Source organism: Sceloporus undulatus, chromosome 5, assembly GCF_019175285.1.
Source record: "Sceloporus undulatus isolate JIND9_A2432 ecotype Alabama chromosome 5, SceUnd_v1.1, whole genome shotgun sequence".
In the NCBI taxonomy this organism is placed as follows: Eukaryota; Metazoa; Chordata; class Lepidosauria; order Squamata; family Phrynosomatidae; genus Sceloporus; species Sceloporus undulatus.
Window position 1 is genome coordinate 24,217,555 of NC_056526.1, and position 10,237 is coordinate 24,227,791.

Here is a 10,237-nt window from a genome sequence, read left to right on the forward strand (position 1 = left end):
AATGTAATTAGCATGGAGATCAAAAGGGATACAGTATGTGTGCATTTAGTGGGGAAGAATTTTATATCTTAGGATGGAAGGTTGTGTTAGATGATGAGGGAAAAGAGGTGTGTGATGTATCACACAGTCAAACTAGATGTAATAGAATAGTAGTAGTACAAGTGAGCTGGGCTTGACACGTATTCCAGTAGGGTATAACAAGTGCGATTAGGTGGTGGAAGAGGGGAGCTTCAATTCCTGCTCCGGTGTATTCTTTGTATATAGACTACTATACTCATTAGATAAAAGTGAGTGCTCTCTTTGCCCTGAAGATGCTACAGAGTGATGGAATGAATCAGTATTTGTAATTACTTTTTTTTGGTCTTTCCCTATCCTCTTTCCCCAATCTTCAAATTTGTCTTCTGGAACTCTCCATCTTACTGATGCCTCTTGTTTTGCTTCATCAAGTTTCACAACAAAGTCACTTGCTTCATGCTGCAGCACATTGAGGAACCATGTTCCCTTGGGGCCCATGCAGCTGTTATCGTACCCCCCACCTGGATCATTAAGGTGAAGAAACCTCAGGTAACTGCATGCCAATGTTTGTATTTGACACTGTGGATCACCTTGCTTGGCTTAATCTCCTTCAGGAAGGCATGTCTCACTCCCCTTGGCCCACGGACCCTCTGCCAATTGCACTCATAATTGTTATAAGAAGCCATTGTTATGCATTTCTCTTCCTTTGGAAGAGAAAGGGCTCTGGTAGAACCCATGCATTGCATGCCAAAGGTCCCTGGTTCAATACCTTGGATCATCATCCCTTGTAGGAAAATAAAGGATCATTCCTGAAGCCCTGGAGAGCCACTGTCACTCATTGTTGACCTTACTAGGATGGATGGGCCACTGTCGGATGCAGTATAAGACAAGGGTGGGCATGTAGAAGTGTGGGGGCCAATTTTGTTTTTCTGCAATACAGAGAGAACTGTACTGCAGGCAACACCTTTAGTTCATTTCTGAGTATTTCTTGACAGATTTCAGGCTTTTTTGGAGGTGTTGGGAGGGCTGTATTTATATTTAGTTCAATTTTAAGATGGTTATCATCCCTGATAAAAGACAACTCCTAGAGCTCCATGTTTCTTCATGATTTATTTTGGATTGGAGGAAATCAGAATGCAGGTTTATCAGGTGGTTGTGTGTTCCCAGCAGTGGAAGCTAGTGGGGCAGGTTACCTACTCAAGGTTTATTTCAAACTTAAGGACACTGTAAAGTAGCTATCCGCAAAGTGCGAACGTTTGGAGATATAGGGCCCGAACAGACAGGCCAAAATAAAGCTGCTCGGGTCACTTTGGAGATTCCTGTTTAAATGGGGCACACATCTTAAGAGGCCAGAAGCTGCACCAAAGCTGCACTCCAGTCCCTTAGGACTGGGAGTGTGGCTTTGGCGTGGTTCTGGCCTCTTAGGATGCAAGGCATCAACTTAAACCGCATACCTTCAAAGTGACCTGAAGCAGCTTTATTTGGCCTGACTGTTCAACCCATAGTTCATCAACTTGGGTTGCATCTTCGCACGGCAAATATCAGTTGACACCACTTAAAAATGCCACGACTCATGCTATGGAAATCGGCAATTGTAGTTTTGTGAAATATTTTGCTTTCTTTGTCAGAGAGGTCTGGTGCCAAAACAAACTAACAATACCAGATAGCATGGAGCCATGGTCAGTTAAAGTGGTTGCAAACTGGATTATTTCTGCAGTGCGGATGCAGCCATGGTAGCTCTTTTTCATAACTCATACAAAACCCAGAGCAGATTCACCATTTAACTGAAATAGACAGTCAGCAGTTCAGAAGTAATCGTAACATTCCCCTTCTTCTTCGTGGCTCTGGGAATCATACAAAGGGGTTTCATCATCTCGCGCTGCGCAGTGCTGCTCAGAACCTACTGGAATCACTGGCAAAGTTTACTTTGCAACATATAGAAAACTTTTGGCGGTAACTCGCCCACCCGTTATAGGCCCTGCCTTCCCGCTCTTTTCCCCCAGTTCCTTTTTTCCGCCGCGCTAGCTGCTTCAGGGAACTTTGCTCGCTTTAGCTGGCATTTGGAATCACTTCTCATCATCTTTGAAAAAAAAAAAAATCTTAAACAAACAAAAAAACCAAAAAAACAAAATCTGTGGCACAAAAAAAAAAAAACTCAAAAAAAAACAAATCTTAAAAAAAAAAAAAAACAAACAAAAAAAAAAAAAACATAAAAAACAAAAAAAACCAAAAAAAAAAACACAACAAAAAAAAAAACACAACATCTTGAACAAACACAAAACAATCTTTAGAATCTTTTCCTTAAATCGAAAAAAAAAAAAAAAAAAACAAAAAAAAACAAAAAAAAAAAAAACAAAAAAAAAACAAAAAAAATCCTTTTGAAAAAAAATCTTTGTCAAAAAAAGAAAAACAAAAAAATCCTTTCTCTTTGTTCTTTTACGGTCGTTCTTTTTCTCTCTGTTTTTTCTTACTTCTCTTAACAAACAAAAAACAAAAAAAAACAAAAAAACAAAAAAAAAACAAAACATAAAAACACAAAAACATAAAAAACAACAAAAAAAACAAAAAAAAAAAATCTTTTCAAAAAAAAAAACAAAACAAAAAAAACAACACAAAAAACACACAAAAAAAAAATCTAAAAAAAAATCTTCAAAAAAACAAAACAAAACAAAAAAAAAAAAAACAAAAAAAAAAAAAATCTTGACCTCGACTGTTTTTGACCACCTTGTCCCCCCCCCGCCCCGTAATTGGACTCTCGGACCTGTGACCTCGCTTTGCATTTCCTCTGGCTTTGACGACCTTGGAAATGCCTGAACCCTCAAGAAGTGCGACATTTGCGGGGCAAAGTGCCATCCAAAGACCCGCACTCTTCCTGCATGTGTGCTCGGCCACAGAACCATGGACACCCAGGTCTGTAGCCTTGCAGACCTCCTTCTCAGGCCCGGAAAAAAGTGATGCGCCCGGCTTACTTCGGCGATGCCCTGGGTAAGGGCAAGAGGGAGTTCGCGTTCGTCTCCTCCGCCTTCCGCGCCCCCTGCTCTCCTCTCTCGAGGCCAGTGTGTCCAGCGTGGAACCGCGAGGGCCGCCGTTCCAGCGTGGGGTGTCCGCCGGGACAATTACTTCCACCACCTCCGATGGGCTCGTGGCTCGAAAACGCCCCAGTGCTGCCCCCGACGAACCCTCCAGCGCACCCACAGCCTTCGGGGACTGAGGGTACGAGCCGGCCCCAAATGACAAAGAAGAGAACGGAGGGTCCCATGCGAGGAAAGCTAACGAAGGCGGGGGTCCAACTCAGCTCGCCTTGTCTCAGGGCATCCAAGGCACTCGACACCCGACTCCAAAGCTGAAGGGACCGGCTGCTGGATTCGGGAGCGGCCCACGTCCGTCAGCTGACAGGGCAAGCTCCACGAACCTCATCAGGAGGCGGAGCTCCTCCTGGATCTTCGGGCCAATCCTTATTCCAACGGAAGAGACCCCCCGAGGCCGGGAAAGGAAAGAAGAGGCATCACGAAGTGGGTCGACTCTGCCTCTAAAAGGGCTAAGACGTCCAAGGATCCGCCCGGGGGTACCGCCCCACCGAAGGCGAAGGACAAAGCACCCCTTCCAAGAAGGCCGTGCCCCACTCCGCGGTCCCGTGATCAGCGCCTGCGCCCGAGGTCCGGCGACTCTGGACCGCCACCGCCTCAGCCCACCCTGGACTTCGTCCACGGCACGGGGGACACGTTCTCTCCTCTCCCCGGAAACAGCGGTCGCCTCTCAACTCCGGGAACCACCGACTACGAGGCCCGCCGGTAGACAACAGATACCGGGACCTGTTCCCGACACTCAGCCGGGCGGGTATACAGTCGGTATCGGCGGACAGAGAATCCGGGAGTTCACCCGACCTGAACCCCCACAGCAGGACACTCACAGGGCACCTCGTCCAGATCGGTCCCCCGACCGATCCGTCGAGAGGCCGGCCCACTCCACCCGAAGGCACCACGCTCCTCGACGACCTCGTCCGGTCCGACCAAACCCAATCAGAGTGATGGTGCCCCTCTCCTCTGACTTGGGACTCCGATGAGGAGCACTTGCCTCGTCCGAGGCACCATCGATGAGGATGTCCTGTCCGTGTCGGCCTCCCTCACGAGGATGCACCAATCTGAGCCGTCTTCCCCGTCGGACGACGTTCGTCCTCAGTGCGCACGTCGTGAGATGGCGCGGGCTCCGACATTGAGCTCGCTTCCGGACGACGACGCTTAGATCCGGTGGAACGTCGGGTGCACGGACGGGTGCCTACTCCACCTGCCTCCCCTGCTTCCCTCGCTTCAGAACCATCGTATAAGCGGTCTTGGGACTCCCCGGGCCACCTGTCTGCATCCTCCCGCAAGGTAGACTCTCTACAGAGTTCGCTCCGGCGAGTGTCTTGGCTGCCGACCACCCCAGGCCGAACTCTGCATTGTGAAGGGAGCCCACGCCACAGCTTCGTCCCGAAGCAGGCGACCTCCCGGTCGACCGGGAGGCGAGAAGAACAGTTGATGCCTGGCCAAGAGGCCTACCGCAGCGGGCCCCTTCGGTGAGAAGGCCGTCAAACTACTGCCCTGCATGGGGGCCTACATCCACGACCCTCATGGAACGGCCTCCCCCCTCACCCGGGCACATCCCGGATGCTGTCCAAGCGGCAGTTGGTTCGAGTCAGGCGAGACACACCCATCGGCAGCTGGACCCAATCACCACTCCAGACATAGGCTGCTGGCAGGAAGAGGGGCCATGTCTGCCATCCATGGCACTCAGAACGCCACGCCGGGTTTGAGGGCCTCGGACCTCAACCCTACCCGTCAAGGCGGCCATCGAGGGACATGCGCTCGACGGGACCGGCTCTTCCTGCCGGAAGAACCGCCGACCCCCCGCCGAACCGGCCGTCGTGATGAAGGCGGGGCAGCGACAGACGCATGGCTGCCTCACACCGGCTTTCCATTTCGGAGGGGAAGCCGTCAGCGCCCATGGGGCAGCCGCCAAGGTCGTCACAGGGGACCTTCTCCGGGATCGGCACAGTTCCCAGCAAAGGGCCTCCCGAGGACACCGTTTCCCTCGCAGCTTCCCATCCTCTGGCCGTCGCAACTCCCGCCCCATCGGTGGACCGCAAAAAGTCCCGCCAGCAGGGACACCGCCCGGGGAAGACGCGCACCTGAAGGGGACGCAGCGCGCTTCGTCCCTCCTCACCCCTCTTCTTCTTGACATTTTGAGGCCTTGTAACACTGGGCCCCAAAAAAATCAGACCTCGTGGGTTCTCACATCGTCGTAGGTGTATGCCCGCGTTCCAAGAGCTCCTCCCAACTGGAGCCTTCATGTCCACCCCCCTCGGACCATTCTCGATGAATAGTGACGCGCCTTGCCGGGGTAAGGGGCAATCGCCCCCTACCGCGACCCATGTTCTCGAGCCTTTTTCATCCAGGTAATCACCGGTACCGAAAGTGAGGGGGCTCCCCTCCGGACGGTTTCAGGCCCTGACAAGTCCCTCAGGGACTGTGCATCCCCACAGAAGGGGTGAGAGCCAGAGACGTCCAAGTCGCCCTAGCCACATGGAAACACGACAAGCCCCCCCCGGGCAAGACTCGTCTTCGGCCTCCAATCCTGTCCTTTCAGTCTTCTCTCGGTAGAAAAAACAGACCCCCCGTCCAAAGGGCTCACGGTACCGAGACCGATAGCCCCTCCCTTCAGATGGTGGTTTGGACCGCCGCAACGCTGCACCAGAATGCCCTTTCATCACCCCAGGCACAACGGACTCTGACCAACCGATGCATCCCTGGGGATGGGGCGCTCACCTGCTCGACTTGGTCGTCAAAGACAGGTGGTCACACAAGACAAGCTCCTCCACATCAACGCGTGAGATGCTGGCAGTGGAAAAGGCAGGAAGAGGGCGTTCGAGGTTGCCGTCACAGGAAAGGTGTCCTCGAGGACGAACAATACCACCGTGATGTATTAATATCAACAAGCAAGGTGGTACCAGGTCCAGGACCCGGCTCGACCCACGCCCGCATCTGGGACTGTTGCCCAGAGACGCGTCCTCCTCCAGGCGATTCACCTTCCGCGGGGAGGACAACGAGCTGGCAATCGCCTCAGCAGATCTCCCTCGGTGTGCCACGCTGGAGGCTCTATCCGAGACGTCAGCGACCCTTCGACCGGTGGGGAACCCCCCGGATCGACCCTTTCGCGACCAGGTGGGACAGCCACTGTCCCAGTTCTGCTCAGGAAGCGAATGGGACGGATCCCTCGGAACGCGTTCGCCTTCCTGCTGACGGGGGAGTTCTTCTACCCTTCCCTCCGTCCTCTCATCATCAGGGTGGTGTCCAAAATGACAGTGGACCACTCGCTTGCGATCTGATCACCCCGTGGTGGCCGAGACAGCCCTGGTGCATCCCTTCTTCACCTCTCCAGGAGATGCTTCCTCCACCTCGACCTCGCCCGGACCTGCTGTCGATCCAGGACGGACGGATTCTCACACCGGACATCGAGAGCCTGCCGCTGGTAGCCTGGAGGATACAGCCTACGGCCCTGCGGAGGCAGAGGTCGGTGATCCGCGGCTGCAAAGAAACCTTCCACCCAGCGGTCCTATGCCCTGAAATGGAGGAGGTTCAGCCCTTCCTTGACCGAAAGGTTGCTCCTGCTCAGGTGTCCACTCCAGGGGTGCTGGAGTTTTTGATGGCACTCTTGGATGAGGGGATGTCCCTACATCCTCAAAGGCGACCATTCTGCCATTTGTGCCAAATACCAGTTTCGGGGGAGGGTTCTTTCTTCAAGGACCCTTGGTGAAGGGTGGCCTTAAGGGATGTGCCAACCTTTACTTCTGTGTCGGTACTACACCGGCTGGAGTTTGGAGACGGTACTGTCCGCCCCCAATCCAAGCCCTTGAGCCGAGGGCACAGCGGACTTGAGACTATTGACTTGGAAACCGACTTTCTTTGTGGTCATCACCTCGCCCGCAGCGGGCGAACTCTGTGCCTTACGGAGGGCCAGCCATTCTTGAGGTTCCACAAGGACAAGGTGGTCCTCCGGACACAGGAATTCTTACCGAAGGAGTTGTCTGCTTCCACATGTGGCCAAGACATTGTGTGCCTACTCGCGCATCCAGCCCGACTTCGGATGCGGAGCGACGCCTGCCACTCTCTTGATGTCAGGAGAGCACTGGCGTTTTATTTGAACAGACGCTGTGCCTCCAGCCGGCCAAGAGACTTTTCCAATGTACTCGGAACCGAAGAAAGGGTTGCCTGTGTCTGCGCAGAGGCTTTCCAAATGGGTGGCTGGTACCATCCACCTCTGCTAGGAACTGTTGGGAAAACCTCTCCCGGGCAGGGTTCGGTCTCATTCCACAAGGGCAATGGCAGCATACTGCATTCCTGTCGGGGACCCTTGGAGGATGCCTGCAAGACTGCCATCTGGTCCCAACCTCTGACTTTTATCAAACATATAGGTTGGACACACAGGCCATCCGAGACGCAGCCTTTCGGGAGGGCTGTGTGGTTTCAGGGTTAGATTGATTGCACTACTGATGGTTTGTGTTTCAGTACTATGGTACATATATACACTGTTTACATTCGGTTGAATGTTGATTTGCACAGTTCTACGGGACCGGTCCTTGCATGACCTCTGTTCCCTTCTCAGGTTTAGCATGTTAGTGCGATGTTTGCCTTTCATGAACAACAAAGACTGACTCTTTTTATGGTTCAAGGTGTTTATTAATATAATAATATACCTTTGGTCACCAGAGCTTTGGTTTCAGGACACTCCCCCGCCGCATACCTTAGCTTGTCAGTCCTAACCCATGTTATGATTCGCAGAGACCACAAAGAAGAAGGACAGGTTGCTCTTACTGTAACGGTATTTTTCTTCGAGTGGTCGTCTGCGAATACATACAAATCCCACCCCTCGTCCCCTCAGTGTCCGCTCTCATTGGCTCTTCCATCGCCGGGTGGCGGAAAAATTGCGGAACTGGGGAAAAGGACGGGAATGCCGGGGCCTTATAACGGGTGGTCGGAGTAACCGCCAAAAAGTTTCTATAGGTTGCAAAGTAAACTTTGCCCAGTGATTCCAGTAGGTCCAGCAGCACTGCGGGCGCAGTGAAACCCATTTGTATGTATTCGCAGATGACACATCGAAGAAAGAAACTGTTACAGGTAAGCAACCGGTCCTTCCCCCCCTCTGTTATGGAGGAATGGTGTGAATGTAATTTATGAAAGTAGGGAAACAGCAAACTTAATCTACAAAACTGATGATCCTGCCTATTTTTTTAAACAGATGTGGGGAAAAGTCCCCAGTCAGAGCTTTTGGTAATACTCTTTAAATCTGTTAGTCTCTGTATTCTAGTTATAAGTGTGGCCAAAACTGAAAGTGAGTATGGCTGCAGCCAAGAGTCAATAATTCATACTCAAAAGGAGCGATGGTTGTTGGTTTCTTTTTTTTTGTGCAAAGTAGAGACAGAGTTTACAGAGTGATTTCAGAGTCCCCATGACCTTGGCCAAGCTTGGAAAAGTTCCTTTTAGGACTATACCTGCCAGAAACTCCCATCGCTAAGTCCGCTGTAAACTTTCTCATCTCGGTTAACCCCTGCTTTAAAAGTTCTGTAGGAGTAGAAACAGGGAAGTGCATAGCCTGAGCTCATGTAGCTTGTTCTGGTCATGCAAATGCTTAGAAGTGTGTCTAAATCAGATTCAGATGCCAAATTATATTTTCAGCCTTTATTATGAAGTGTTAGAAAGAAGAAATATTGAGAATGCTGATCATTTCCAATCTTCACGGGTTGCTTCTGAGCAAGCAAAGAGTGAGGCAAAAAGCAGGGAAGTGATCTTTTATCTGATCCATTGTTGCCTCTTTCACAACAGTATTAAAGAAATCTATCAGGGGAAACAGCATCCTGGGAATAGTGTTCTTTTTTAAAATTATATTTAGGTGTCCCTGGCTGGGGACCTGTGAGAAAGGTTGCCAGAATAAAAGCTAGAGAGAGAACCTGTACCTTAATGACTGGGTAGAAGAGCAATTGCAAACAGTTCTTGCTTGTCATCTGGTTACATGAAACGCAACACAATAAATTCCTCCTTCTTTGTAAACATTAAAGGTACAAAGCTCTCTCCGCTTTAATCTGGTAACTTTAACTGTAGGGAGGCTTTTTATTGAAATGTTGCCTGTATGCATCTGGAATGGTTGCTCTTTATTGGGCAGAAAGTATAATTATTGCTATTTGATTATGTTTCTCTATATTGTACTCTTACCTTTACAGTTTATATGAATTAAATAAGACAAGAGCTAATATAATTTTTTATACATGTGTGCTTATTTATTAGCAATTTTAAGCATGCCAAATTTCAATAAAACAATGAAATACAGCTGCTACCAATAAATAACAGTAATTCTAGAAAATGAAATGGTAGTTTTGCCTCCATCCATTAATTAGAATGGCAGACTAAAACGGGAGAGGGATCCCAAACTTTAATAGTTGTGTAGGAGACATCAAGGGTTGATTGTCAGTAGGAATGTAAGTTCTTTTACTAATTTCTTCTTGAAAGTAGCAATAGTAATGCAGCAATGTTTCAACAATTTATTGCTGACTTTCAGTAATTTCCGCAATATATAATAATATAAACTAAAAATAATAAGAATTATAGCCCACCTCTCCCGTAGTGGATCGAAGGGGGTAATAAAAGCTTTGAAAAATCATGCCATTTTCAAACCTATTCATATTCAGGACTTACTCGCACAGATTTGCTTGTGTGGTGGTTTTGTGCAGAAAACAGCATTTTCTCTGCAGGACTGTGCAGAATCATGTATGAATTCTTTTAAATGAACAAAGGGCTGTGTCGACCGCCCCCAAAGTGGTGGTCTGTAGCGCGCCCCTTACTGGCTGGATTGTGCTGTGGCAACAGAATGCTGTGGCCCCAGTCCAGCCTAAAGGGTGTCACAGCCATGGGGGCGTGACTTGTAATGCCCTTTTGGTGCTGCATCGTCTAGAAGGTGCGGACATCAGGGCATGAAGGGGAGGACCCATGGCATCCAGCGTGAGGACACTGCCCCATGGCTCCATCTACAGGCAAACACAAGTTGTGAATCACATATAAACAGCTTAAAGAAATATGATGATCAGAATTTAATTTAAGTGCACAGTTTTGTTTGACATACAGACCAACAATGCCCGGGCAAGGTGTCTGTGACATAGAAAAGCAAAATGTTAGCTTTTATATCCAAAATTTCC